Source organism: Mobula birostris, chromosome 5 (genome assembly GCF_030028105.1).
Source record: "Mobula birostris isolate sMobBir1 chromosome 5, sMobBir1.hap1, whole genome shotgun sequence".
In the NCBI taxonomy this organism is placed as follows: Eukaryota; Metazoa; Chordata; class Chondrichthyes; order Myliobatiformes; family Myliobatidae; genus Mobula; species Mobula birostris.
In genome coordinates this window covers 163,806,765-163,820,168 of record NC_092374.1, presented here as the reverse complement: position 1 = coordinate 163,820,168, position 13,404 = coordinate 163,806,765, and positions in this window count along the sequence as shown.

Below are 13,404 nucleotides of genomic sequence, written 5' to 3'. Positions count from 1 at the left end.
ATGAAGAGTAAAAGAGAGGTAAGAATAAATATCAGTCCCATGGAAAATGATGCTGTAGAGGTAGTAATGGGAGAACAAGAGATGGCAGTTGAACTCAGTAAGTATTTTTTCCAATCTTCATGGTGTAAGACACCAGCAGCATGTCTGAAATTTGAGAGTGTCAGGGAACAGTAGTGAGTGTAGTCACTACTACTAAGAAGAAATGATTGGTAAACTGAGAGGACAGACGATACATGCATAACTTGGAACAAATGGATTACGCCCAAGGTACAGTATATGAACAGATTGTGGAGGCGTTCGTAAATTGCCAGATTCTGGAATGGTCCTGAAGAACTGGTAAATTGCAAATGTTACTCCACTCTTTAAGACAGAAGGGAAGCAAAAGACATGAAGTTATAGGCCAGTTTGCCTGACTTCAGTGGTTGGCAAGATATTGGAGTCCATTATTATGGATGAGGTTTCCAAACACATGATAAACTTGGCCAAAGTCATCATGGTTTTCCTAAGGAGAAAACTTGCCTGACAAATCTGTTGGAAGTCCTTGAAGTAATAACAGGCAGAATAAGCAAAGGAGAGTCAGTGGATGTTATTTACTTAGATTTTCAGAAGGCCTTTGACAAGGTGATACATATGAGGTTGCTGAACTACATAAGAGCCCATGGTACTATAAGTAAGATACTAGCATGGATATAAGATTGGTTGACTGGCAAAAGTAAAAGAGTGTGAATAACATGAGCCTTTATTGGTTGGCTGTCAGTGAAGAGTGGTCTTCTACAGAGGTCGGTGTTGGGACAACTTCTTTTTACATATATGGTAATAATCTGGATGGTGGAATTAATGACTATGGCCAAGTTTGCAGATGATGAAAAGATAGGTGGAGGGGCTGGCAGTATTGAAGAAACAAGGAGTCTGCAGAAGGACTTGGACAGATTAGGGTAATGTGCAAAGAATTGGCAAATGGAATATCGAGCATGGTCATGCACTTTGGTAGAAAGAATAAGGGCATAGACTATTTTGTAAATGGGAGTAAAGTTGGACATTGAAGGCGCGGAGGTACTTGGGAGCCCTAATGCAGGATTGCCTAAAGTTACCTTGCAGGTTAAGTCAGTAGTAAGGAAGGCAAATGCAATGTTAGCATCAATTTCAGGAGGACTAGAATATAAAAGCAAGGATGTAATGCTGAGTTATTATAAGGCATTGATCATATTGCATTTGGAGTATTGTGTGTAGTTTTGGTCCCTTATCTAAGTAATTATATGCTGTCATTGGAAAGACTCCAGAGGAGGCTCACAAGAATGATTCTGGGAATGAAAGCTTTCACATGTTAGGAGAACTTGATGGCCCTGTACTCACTGGAGTTTAGAAGAATAAAGGGAGATCTCATTGAAACCTATTGACCTTTGCAAGGACTAGATAGAGTGGACATGGAGGAGATAGTGGGAATGTCTAGAACCAGAGGGCACAGCTTAGGATAGAAGGATGTCTCTTTAGAAAGGAGATGAGGAGGAGTTTATTTAGCCAGAGTAGTGAATCTGTGGAATTCACTGCCACAGATGGCTGCGGAGATCAAGTCACTTGATATATTTATAGTGGAGGTTTACAGTTCAAGTTCAAAGTACATTCCTTATCAAAGAATGTATAAGTTATAAAACCTTGATATTCATTTGCTTACAAAGAAAGAAACTGTCATGGTCCGGTCCGTGAAACCCATATTCCGGTTCACGGTCTGGTCCATCAACCCTTATTCCAGGTTTTCCTATCTACCCTGTTTCTGTTCTTGTTGAGCTAATTGAGGCAGCTGAAGCTAGTTGGGGCTGGCTGCATAAATACCTCCAGAGACCAGGCCATGGCTGCTGGATTGTTCTTGTCCCCACTCCTTGTATCCCTTCTTCTGCCTTCCGTTTCCTCTCCCGTAACCCTTGCCTCGTCTTGCCGGTAACTCTCGCTTCGCCTGAAGTTCTCGTCTCGCCTTGCATTGCCTGAAGCCCTGCCTTGTCTTGCTGGTAAGCCTTGCCTCGCCTCAAGTCTCCTGCCTCCAGCCTCGCCTCGCCTCGTCTCCAGCCTCGCCTCACCTCAAGCCTCCAGCCTCCAGCCTCGCCTCAAGTCTCCAGCCTCCAGCCTCGCCCCGCCTCCAGCCGCCAGCCTCGCCCCGCCTCCAGCCGCCAGCCTCGCCCCGCCTCCAGCCGCCAGCCTCGCCCCGCCTCCAGCCGCCAGCCTCGCCCCGCCTCCAGCCGCCTGCCTCGCCTCGCCTCCAGCCTCCAGCCTCGCCTCGCCTCCAGCCTCCAGCCTCCAGCCTCGTCTCCAGCCTCCTGCCTCGCCTCGTCTCAGGCCTCCGGCCTCCAGCCTCCGGCCTCCGGCCTCCAGCCTCCGGCCTCCGGCCTCCAGTCTCCGGCCTCCAGTCTCCAGCCTCCGGCCTCCAGCCTCCGGCCTCCAGTCTCCGGCCTCCAGCCTCCAGCCTCGTCTCCGGCCTCCAGCCTCCAGCCTCGTCTCCGGCCTCCTGCCTCGCCTCGTCTCCAGCCTCCTGCCTCCAGTCTCCTGCCTCTCCTCCAGTCTCCTGCCTCCAGCCTCCAGCCTCTCCTCCAGTCTCCGGCCTCCAGCCTCCAGTCTCCTGCCTCCAGCCTCCAGTCTCCGGCCTCCAGCCTCCAGTCTCCGGCCTCCAGCCTCCAGCCTCCAGTCTCCGGCCTCCAGCCTCCAGCCTCGTCTCCGGCCTCCAGTCTCCTGCCTCCAGTCTCCTGCCTCCAGCCTCCAGCCTCCAGCCTCTCCTCCAGTCTCCGGCCTCCAGCCTCCAGCCTCTCCTCCAGTCTCCTGCCTCCAGCCTCCAGCCTCTCCTCCAGCCTCCTGCCTCGCCTCGACTCCAGCCTCATGCCTCGCCTCATCTCAGGCCTCCTGCCTCCAGTCTCCTGCCTCCAGCCTCCAGTCTCCTGCCTCCAGCCTCCAGTCTCCGGCCTCCGGCCTCCAGCCTCCAGTCTCCGGCCTCCAGCCTCCAGTCTCCGGCCTCCAGCCTCCAGCCTCGTCTCCGGCCTCCAGCCTCCAGCCTCGTCTCCGGCCTCCAGCCTCCAGCCTCGTCTCCGGCCTCCTGCCTCCAGTCTCCTGCCTCCAGCCTCCAGCCTCTCCTCCAGTCTCCTGCCTCCAGCCTCTCCTCCAGTCTCCTGCCTCCAGCCTCCAGCCTCTCCTCCAGTCTCCGGCCTCCAGCCTCGTCTCCGGCCTCCAGCCTCCAGCCTCGTCTCCGGCCTCCAGCCTCCAGCCTCGTCTCCGGCCTCCAGCCTCCAGCCTCGTCTCCGGCCTCCAGCCTCCAGCCTCGTCTCCGGCCTCCTGCCTCCAGCCTCTCCTCCAGTCTCCGGCCTCCAGCCTCCAGCCTCTCCTCCAGTCTCCGGCCTCCAGCCTCCAGCCTCTCCTCCAGTCTCCGGCCTCCAGCCTCCAGCCTCTCCTCCAGTCTCCTGCCTCCAGCCTCTCCTCCAGCCTCCTGCCTCCAGTCTCCTGCCTCCTGCCTCCAGTCTCCTGCCTCCTGCCTCCTGCCTCCTGCCTCCAGCCTCCAGCCTCCAGCCTCCAGCCTCCAGCCTCGCCTCCAGTCTCCAGTCTCCAGTCTCCAGTCTCCTGCCTCCAGCCTCCTGCCTCCAGCCTCCTGCCTCCAGCCTCCAGCCTCCAGTCTCCAGCCTCCAGTCTCCAGCCTCCAGTCTCCAGCCTCCAGTCTCCAGCCTCCAGCCTTCAGTCTCCAGCCTCCTGCCTCCAGCCTCGCCTCCAGTCTCCAGTCTCCTGCCTCCAGCCTCGCCTCCAGTCTCCTCGCCTCCAGTCTCCTGCCTCCTGCCTCCAGCCTCGCCTCCAGCCTCGCCCCTCCAGCCTCGCGCCTCCAGCCTCCAGTCTCCTGCCTCCAGTCTCCTGCCTCCAGTCTCCAGCCTCCAGTCTTCTGCCTCCAGCCTCACCTCCTGCCTCCAGCCTCCAGCCTCGCCACCAGTCTCCTGCCTCCAGCCTCCAGCCTCGCCTCCAGCCTCCAGCCTCGCCTCCTGCCTCCAGCCTCGCCTCCTGCCTCCAGCCTCCTGCCTCCAGTCTCGCCTCCTGCCTCCAGTCTCGCCTCCTGCCTCCAGTCTCGCCTCCTGCCTCCAGTCTCGCCTCCTGCCTCCAGCCTCCAGCCTCCAGTCTCCTGCCTCCAGCCTCGCGCCTCCAGCCTCGCGCCTCCAGCCTCGCGCCTCCAGCCTCGCGCCTCGCGCCTCCAGTCTCCAGCCTCCAGTCTCCTGCCTCCAGCCTCCAGCCTCGCCTCCAGTCTCCAGCCTCCAGCCTCCAGCCTCCAGCCTCGCCTCCAGTCTCCAGCCTCGCCTCCAGTCTCCAGCCTCCAGCCTCCAGCCTCGCCTCCAGTCTCCAGCCTCCAGCCTCGCCTCCAGCCTCCAGCCTCCAGCCTCGCCTCCAGTCTCCTGCCTCCTGCCTCCAGCCTCCAGCCTCGCCTCCAGTCTCCTGTCTCCAGCCTCCAGTCTCCTGCCTCCAGTCTCCTGCCTCCAGTCTCCTGCCTCCAGTCTCCTGCCTCCAGCCTCCAGTCTCCTGCCTCCAGTCTCCTGCCTCCAGCCTCCTGCCTCGCCTCCAGTCTCCTGCCTCCAGTCTCCTGCCTCCAGCCTCCAGCCTCGCCTCGTCTCCTGCCTCCAGTCTCCTGCCTCCAGTCTCCTGCCTCCAGTCTCCTGCCTCCAGCCTCCAGCCTCACCTCGTCTCCAGCCTCCAGCCTCCAGCCTCCAACGTCCTGCCTCCTGCCTCCTGCCTCCTGCCTTCTGCCTTCTGCCTTCTGCCTTCTGCCTCCAGCCTCCAGCCTCCAGCCTCCAGCCTCGCCTCCTGCCTCCAGCCTCGCCTCCTGCCTCCAGCCTCGCCTCCAGCCTCCAGCCTCCAGCCTCCAGCCTCCAGCCTCCAGCCTCCAGCCTCCAGCCTCGCGCCTCCAGCCTCGCGCCTCGCGCCTCCAGCCTCGCGCCTCGCGCCTCGCGCCTCCAGTCTCCAGCCTCCAGTCTCCTGCCTCCAGCCTCCAGCCTCGCCTCCAGTCTCCAGCCTCCAGCCTCCAGCCTCGCCTCCAGCCTCCAGCCTCCAGCCTCGCCTCCAGTCTCCAGCCTCCAGCCTCGCCTCCAGTCTCCAGCCTCCAGCCTCGCCTCCAGTCTCCAGCCTCCAGCCTCGCCTCCAGCCTCCAGCCTCCAGCCTCGCCTCCAGTCTCCTGCCTCCTGCCTCCAGCCTCCAGCCTCGCCTCCAGTCTCCTGTCTCCAGCCTCCAGCCTCGCCTCCAGTCTCCTGCCTCCAGCCTCCAGCCTCGCCTCCAGTCTCCTGCCTCCAGCCTCCAGCCTCGCCTCGTCTCCTGCCTCCAGCCTCCAGCCTCGCCTCCAGTTTCCTGCCTCCAGCCTCCAGCCTCGCGCCTCCAGCCTCGCGCCTCCAGCCTCGCGCCTCCAGCCTCGCGCCTCGCGCCTCCAGCCTCGCGCCTCGCGCCTCCAGCCTCGCGCCTCGCGCCTCCAGCCTCGCGCCTCGCGCCTCCAGCCTCGCGCCTCCAGTCTCCAGCCTCCAGTCTCCTGCCTCCAGCCTCCAGCCTCGCCTCCAGTCTCCAGCCTCCAGCCTCCAGCCTCGCCTCCAGCCTCCAGCCTCCAGCCTCGCCTCCAGTCTCCTGCCTCCTGCCTCCAGCCTCCAGCCTCGCCTCCAGTCTCCTGTCTCCAGCCTCCAGCCTCGCCTCCAGTCTCCTGCCTCCAGCCTCCAGCCACGCCTCCAGTCTCCTGCCTCCAGCCTCCAGCCTCGCCTCCAGTCTCCTGCCTCCAGCCTCCAGCCTCGCCTCGTCTCCTGCCTCCAGCCTCCAGCCTCGCCTCCAGCCTCCAGCCTCGCCTCCAGTCTCCTGCCTCCAGCCTCGCGCCTCCAGCCTCGCGCCTCGCGCCTCCAGCCTCGCGCCTCGCGCCTCGCGCCTCGCGCCTCGCGCCTCGCGCCTCGCGCTTCCAGCCTCGCGCCTCGCGCCTCGCGCCTCCAGTCTCCAGCCTCCAGTCTCCTGCCTCCAGCCTCCAGCCTCGCCTCCAGTCTCCAGCCTACAGCCTCCAGCCTCGCCTCCAGTCTCCAGCCTCCAGCCTCGCCTCCAGTCTCCAGCCTCCAGCCTCGCCTCCAGCCTCCAGCCTCCAGCCTCGCCTCCAGTCTCCTGCCTCCTGCCTCCAGCCTCCAGCCTCGCCTCCAGTCTCCTGTCTCCAGCCTCCAGCCTCGCCTCCAGTCTCCTGCCTCCAGCCTCCAGCCTCGCCTCCAGTCTCCTGCCTCCAGCCTCCAGCCTCGCCTCCAGTCTCCTGCCTCCAGCCTCCAGCCTCGCCTCGTCTCCTGCCTCCAGCCTCCAGCCTCGCCTCCAGTCTCCTGCCTCCAGCCTCCAGCCTCGCCTCCAGTCTCCTGCCTCCAGCCTCCAGCCTCGCCTCCAGTCTCCTGCCTCCAGCCTCCAGCCTCGCCTCCAGCCTCGCCTCCAGTCTCCTGCCTCCAGCCTCCAGCCTCGCCTCCAGTCTCCTGCCTCCAGCCTCCAGCCTCGCCTCCAGTCTCCTGCCTCCAGCCTCCAGTCTCCTGCCTCCAGTCTCCTGCCTCCAGTCTCCTGCCTCCAGCCTCCTGCCTCGCCTCCAGTCTCCTGCCTCCAGTCTCCTGCCTCCAGCCTCCAGCCTCGCCTCGTCTCCTGCCTCCAGCCTTGCCTCCAGTCTCCTGCCTCCAGCCTCCAGCCTCACCTCGTCTCCAGCCTCCAGCCTCCAGCCTCCAACGTCCTGCCTCCTGCCTCCTGCCTCCTGCCTTCTGCCTCCAGCCTCCAGCCTCCAGCCTCCAGCCTCCAGCCTCCAGCCTCCAGCCTCGCCTCCTGCCTCCAGCCTCGCCTCCAGCCTCGCCTCCAGCCTCGCCTCCAGCCTCCAGCCTCCAGCCTCCAGCCTCCAGCCTCCAGTCTCCTGCCTCCAGCCTCGCGCCTCCAGCCTCGCGCCTCCAGCCTCGCGCCTCCAGCCTCGCGCCTCGCGCCTCGCACCTCGCGCCTCCAGTCTCCAGCCTCCAGTCTCCTGCCTCCAGCCTCCAGCCTCGCCTCCAGCCTCCAGCCTCGCCTCCAGTCTCCAGCCTCCAGCCTCGCCTCCAGTCTCCAGCCTCCAGCCTCGCCTCCAGTCTCCAGCCTCCAGCCTCGCCTCCAGCCTCCAGCCTCCAGCCTCGCCTCCAGTCTCCTGCCTCCTGCCTCCAGCCTCCAGCCTCGCCTCCAGTCTCCTGCCTCCAGCCTCCAGCCTCGCCTCCAGTCTCCTGCCTCCAGCCTCCAGCCTCGCCTCCAGTCTCCTGCCTCCAGCCTCCAGCCTCGCCTCCAGTCTCCAGCCTCCAGCCTCGCCTCCAGTCTCCTGCCTCCTGCCTCCAGCCTCCAGCCTCGCCTCCAGTCTCCAGCCTCCAGCCTCGCCTCCAGCCTCCAGCCTCCAGCCTCGCCTCCAGTCTCCTGCCTCCTGCCTCCAGCCTCCAGCCTCGCCTCCAGTCTCCTGTCTCCAGCCTCCAGCATCGCCTCCAGTCTCCTGCCTCCAGCCTCCAGCCTCGCCTCCAGTCTCCTGCCTCCAGCCTCCAGCCTCGCCTCGTCTCCTGCCTCCAGCCTCCAGCCTCGCCTCCAGTCTCCTGCCTCCAGCCTCCAGCCTCGCCTCCAGTCTCCTGCCTCCAGCCTCCAGCCTCGCCTCCAGTCTCCTGCCTCCAGCCTCCAGCCTCGCCTCCAGTCTCCTGCCTCCAGCCTCCAGCCTCGCCTCCAGTCTCCTGCCTCCAGCCTCCAGCCTCGCCTCCAGTCTCCTGCCTCCAGCCTCCAGCCTCGCCTCCAGTCTCCTGCCTCCAGCCTCCAGCCTCGCCTCCAGTCTCCTGCCTCCAGCCTCCAGCCTCGCCTCCAGTCTCCTGCCTCCAGCCTCCAGCCTCGCCTCCAGTCTCCTGCCTCCAGCCTCCAGCCTCGCCTCCAGTCTCCTGCCTCCTGCCTCCAGCCTCGCCTCCAGTCTCCTGCCTCCAGCCTCCAGCCTCGCCTCCAGTCTCCTGCCTCCAGCCTCCAGCCTCGCCTCCAGTCTCCTGCCTCCAGCCTCCAGCCTCGCCTCCAGTCTCCTGCCTCCAGCCTCCAGCCTCGCCTCCAGTCTCCTGCCTCCAGCCTCCAGCCTCGCCTCCAGTCTCCTGCCTCCAGCCTCCAGCCTCGCCTCCAGTCTCCTGCCTCCAGCCTCCAGCCTCGCCTCCAGTCTCCTGCCTCCAGCCTCCAGCCTCGCCTCCAGTCTCCTGCCTCCAGCCTCGCCTCGTCTCCAGCCTCCAGCCTCGCCTCCAGCCTCGCCTCCAGTCTCCTGCCTCCAGCCTCGCCTCGTCTCCAGCCTCCAGCCTCGCCTCGTCTCCTGCCTCCAGCCTCGCCTCGTCTCCTGCCTCCAGCCTCGCCTCGTCTCCTGCCTCCAGCCTCGCCTCGTCTCCTGCCTCCAGCCTCCAGTCTCCTGCCTCCAGTCTCCTGCCTCCAGCCTCCTGCCTCGCCTCCAGTCTCCTGCCTCCAGTCTCCTGCCTCCAGCCTCCAGCCTCGCCTCGTCTCCTGCCTCCAGCCTTGCCTCCAGTCTCCTGCCTCCAGCCTCCAGCCTCGCCTCCAGCCTCCAGCCTCCAGCCTCGCCTCCAGTCTCCTGCCTCCAGCCTCCAGCCTCGCCTCCAGTCTCCTGCCTCCAGCCTCCAGCCTCGCCTCCAGTCTCCTGCCTCCAGCCTCCAGCCTCGCCTCGTCTCCTGCCTCCAGCCTCCAGCCTCGCCTCCAGTCTCCAGCCTCCAGTCTCCTGCCTCCAGCCTCCAGCCTCGCCTCCAGTCTCCAGCCTCCAGCCTCGCCTCCAGTCTCCAGCCTCCAGCCTCGCCTCCAGTCTCCTGCCTCCAGCCTCGCCTCCAGCCTCCAGCCTCCAGCCTCGCCTCCAGTCTCCTGCCTCCTGCCTCCAGCCTCCAGCCTCGCCTCCAGTCTCCAGCCTCCAGCCTCGCCTCCAGTCTCCAGCCTCCAGCCTCGCCTCCAGCCTCCAGCCTCCAGCCTCGCCTCCAGTCTCCTGCCTCCTGCCTCCAGCCTCCAGCCTCGCCTCCAGTCTCCTGTCTCCAGCCTCCAGCATCGCCTCCAGTCTCCTGCCTCCAGCCTCCAGCCTCGCCTCCAGTCTCCTGCCTCCAGCCTCCAGCCTCGCCTCGTCTCCTGCCTCCAGCCTCCAGCCTCGCCTCCAGTCTCCTGCCTCCAGCCTCCAGCCTCGCCTCCAGTCTCCTGCCTCCAGCCTCCAGCCTCGCCTCCAGTCTCCTGCCTCCAGCCTCCAGCCTCGCCTCCAGTCTCCTGCCTCCAGCCTCCAGCCTCGCCTCCAGTCTCCTGCCTCCAGCCTCCAGCCTCGCCTCCAGTCTCCTGCCTCCAGCCTCCAGCCTCGCCTCCAGTCTCCTGCCTCCAGCCTCCAGCCTCGCCTCCAGCCTCGCCTCCAGTCTCCTGCCTCCAGCCTCCAGCCTCGCCTCCAGTCTCCTGCCTCCAGCCTCCAGCCTCGCCTCCAGTCTCCTGCCTCCAGCCTCCAGCCTCGCCTCCAGTCTCCTGCCTCCAGCCTCCAGCCTCGCCTCCAGTCTCCTGCCTCCAGCCTCCAGCCTCGCCTCCAGTCTCCTGCCTCCAGCCTCCAGCCTCGCCTCCAGTCTCCTGCCTCCAGCCTCCAGCCTCGCCTCCAGCCTCCAGCCTCGCCTCCAGTCTCCTGCCTCCAGCCTCCAGCCTCGCCTCCAGTCTCCTGCCTCCAGCCTCCAGCCTCGCCTCCAGTCTCCTGCCTCCTGCCTCCAGCCTGGCCTCCAGTCTCCTGCCTCCAGCCTCCAGCCTGGCCTCCAGTCTCCTGCCTCCAGCCTCCAGCCTCGCCTCCAGTCTCCTGCCTCCAGCCTCCAGCCTCGCCTCCAGTCTCCTGCCTCCAGCCTCCAGCCTCGCCTCCAGTCTCCTGCCTCCAGCCTCCAGCCTCGCCTCCAGTCTCCTGCCTCCAGCCTCCAGTCTCGCCTCCAGGTTCCTGCCTCCAGCCTCCAGCCTCGCCTCCAGTCTCCTGCCTCCAGCCTCCAGCCTCGCCTCCAGCCTCCAGCCTCCTGCCTCCAGCCTCCAGCCTCGCCTCCAGTCTCCTGCCTCCAGCCTCCAGCCTCGCCTCCAGTCTCCTGCCTCCAGCCTCCAGCCTCGCCTCCAGTCTCCTGCCTCCAGCCTCCAGCCTCGCCTCCAGTCTCCTGCGTCCAGCCTCCAGCCTCGCCTCCAGTCTCCTGCGTCCAGCCTCCAGCCTCGCCTCCAGTCTCCTGCGTCCAGCCTCCAGCCTCGCCTCCAGTCTCCTGCCTCCAGCCTCCAGCCTCGCCTCCAGTCTCCTGCCTCCAGCCTCCAGCCTCGCCTCCAGTCTCCTGCCTCCAGCCTCCAGCCTCGCCTCCAGTCTCCTGCCTCCAGCCTCCAGCCTCGCCTCCAGTCTCCTGCCTCCAGCCTCCAGCCTCGCCTCCAGTCTCCTGCCTCCAGCCTCCAGCCTCGCCTCCAGTCTCCTGCCTCCAGCCTCCAGCCTCGCCTCCAGTCTCCTGCCTCCAGCCTCCAGCCTCGCCTCCAGTCTCCTGCCTCCAGCCTCCAGCCTCGCCTCCAGTCTCCTGCCTCCAGCCTCCAGCCTCGCCTCCAGTCTCCTGCCTCCAGCCTCCAGCCTCGCCTCCAGCCTCCAGCCTCGCCTCCAGTCTCCTGCCTCCAGCCTCCAGCCTCGCCTCCAGTCTCCTGCCTCCAGCCTCCAGCCTCGCCTCCAGTCTCCTGCCTCCAGCCTCCAGCCTCGCCTCCAGTCTCCTGCCTCCTGCCTCCAGCCTCGCCTCCAGTCTCCTGCCTCCAGCCTCCAGCCTCGCCTCCAGTCTCCTGCCTCCAGCCTCCAGCCTCGCCTCCAGTCTCCTGCCTCCAGCCTCCAGCCTCGCCTCCAGTCTCCTGCCTCCAGCCTCCAGCCTCGCCTCCAGTCTCCTGCCTCCAGCCTCCAGCCTCGCCTCCAGTCTCCTGCCTCCAGCCTCCAGCCTCGCCTCCAGTCTCCTGCCTCCAGCCTCCAGTCTCGCCTCCAGGTTCCTGCCTCCAGCCTCCAGCCTCGCCTCCAGTCTCCTGCCTCCAGCCTCCAGCCTCGCCTCCAGTCTCCTGCCTCCAGCCTCCAGCCTCCTGCCTCCAGCCTCCAGCCTCGCCTCCAGTCTCCTGCCTCCAGCCTCCAGCCTCGCCTCCAGTCTCCTGCCTCCAGCCTCCAGCCTCGCCTCCAGTCTCCTGCCTCCAGCCTCCAGCCTCGCCTCCAGTCTCCTGCCTCCAGCCTCCAGCCTCGCCTCCAGTCTCCTGCGTCCAGCCTCCAGCCTCGCCTCCAGTCTCCTGCGTCCAGCCTCCAGCCTCGCCTCCAGTCTCCTGCCTCCAGCCTCGCCTCGTCTCCAGCCTCCAGTCTCCTGCCTCCAGCCTCGCCTCGTCTCCAGCCTCGCCTCCAGCCTCGCCTCCAGTCTCCTGCCTCCAGCCTCGCCTCCAGTCTCCTGCCTCCAGCCTCCAGCCTCGCCTCGTCTCCTGCCTCCAGCCTCGCCTCGTCTCCTGCCTCCAGCCTCGCCTCGTCTCCTGCCTCCAGCCTCGCCTCGTCTCCTGCCTCCAGCCTCGCCTCGTCTCCTGCCTCCAGCCTCGCCTCGTCTCCTGCCTCCAGCCTCCTGCCTCCTGCCTCCTGCCTCCAGTCTCCTGCCTCCAGTCTCCTGCCTCCAGTCTCCTGCCTCCAGTCTCCTGCCTCCAGCCTCCAGCCTCGCCTCCAGTCTCCTACCTCCTGCCTCCTGCCTCCAGCCTCCAGCCTCGCCTCGTCTCCTGCCTCCAGCCTCCAGCCTCCAGCCTCCAGCCTCCAGTCTCCTGCCTCCAGCCTCCTGTCTCCTGCCTCCAGCCTCCAGCCTCGCCTCCAGTCTCCTGCCTCCAGCCTCCAGCCTCGCCTCAAGTCTCCTGCCTCCAGCCTCACCTCAAGTCTCCTGCCTCCAGTCTCCAGCCTCGCCTCACCTCAAGTCTAGTCTCAATCCTCCAGCCTCGCCTCACCTCAAGTCTCCAGCCTCCTGCCAAGCCTCGCCTTGTCTCTTGCCTACCATCGAGCCTGAAGACTCCTGCCTCTAGCCTTGAGCCTCTAGCCAAGCCGAGCCAAGTCTCTAGTCTCTAGCCTGAGCCCGAAGATTCCAGCCTCGTCCTGCCTGCCTGCCAAGCCTCGTCCTTAGTTCTGGGGTTTGAGCCAGAGGCAAGACCCAGGTACTGGGTCCTTGTACAGTCTCCGGCTTGGAGTCCAAGCCCGGGCTCCTAGCTCTCTTGTTCAGTCCTATTGCAGGTTCCTGTTTTTCCTGTCCATGTCCTTGCCATCACCCTGTATCCTAATCCTGTCCCTAGTACTTCAGTGTCTGTGCCTTGCACTTGGGTCCGTTCCCAGCCAGGCCATTGACAGAAACCAAAAAAAAAAAACAATTATAAAAAGGCTAACACCTGGTGTGCAGAGAAAGGATGAAAAAACACAAATCATGCAAGTAATAGAAGCAAACAACAGCATTCCAATCCAAACATGAGGAAATCTGCAGATGCTGGAATTTCAAGCAACACACATCAAAGTTGCTGGTGAAGGCAGCAGGCCAGGCAGCATCTCTAGGAAGAGGTACAGTCGACGTTTCGGGCTGAGACCCTTCGTCAGGACTAACTGAAAGAAGAGATAGTAAGAGATTTGAGAGGGGGAGGGGGAGATCCAAAATGATAGGAGAAAACAGGAGGGGGAGGGAATAGTGGAACAGACTCAATAGGCCATATAGCCTAATTCTGTTCCTATGTTTTATGGTCCAACTGATCATGACTTCAGTTAGCAGCATTTACTAGAATCACTTGTCAAAGTTTCAATCGTACTTTCTAACCCTAACTTCCACTTGCTTGTAAAACAAGGGGGAAGATGGACACCTTTGTATTGCCTTGGGCAAATGGAATTTACAATTTGGTCACACTTTCCTTACTTGGAAATATATGAGGCGTTCTTTTCAAGTTGCTCATCCAGTGAGTTCTCAAATTCACAGTAGGGATACCATGTAGGAATCAGAAAGAAGATAGTTCTCCATGATCTTCTAAAATAATTTTAGACAGATAGTGTGATAGTCTTGAAAACGATGTCCTCATCATGACAACAGCTTGAAAGTTTTGGCTTTCATAGCAAAAATAACCAACTGGGCAATGAAGCAGAAACCAGATAATAGCAAATTAATAGCTTAGTAGATGAACGTGTGGAAATTGACAATAAAAAGTGATGATTAGAAAAGTTTAATCAGCTGTATCTAGTCCATGTTACTTATAGATGAGGTTGAAAAGTCGTGCTTACATTTATTGTTTTAAACTCTATAGGTTCTTGAAACAGATTCACAACAGCAATATACTTCTACCCAGAGCCATCTATGTAGAGAAATAGCATCCCAAGGCACTTCTCAAGGATGTAAATACAACATTATTTGACAG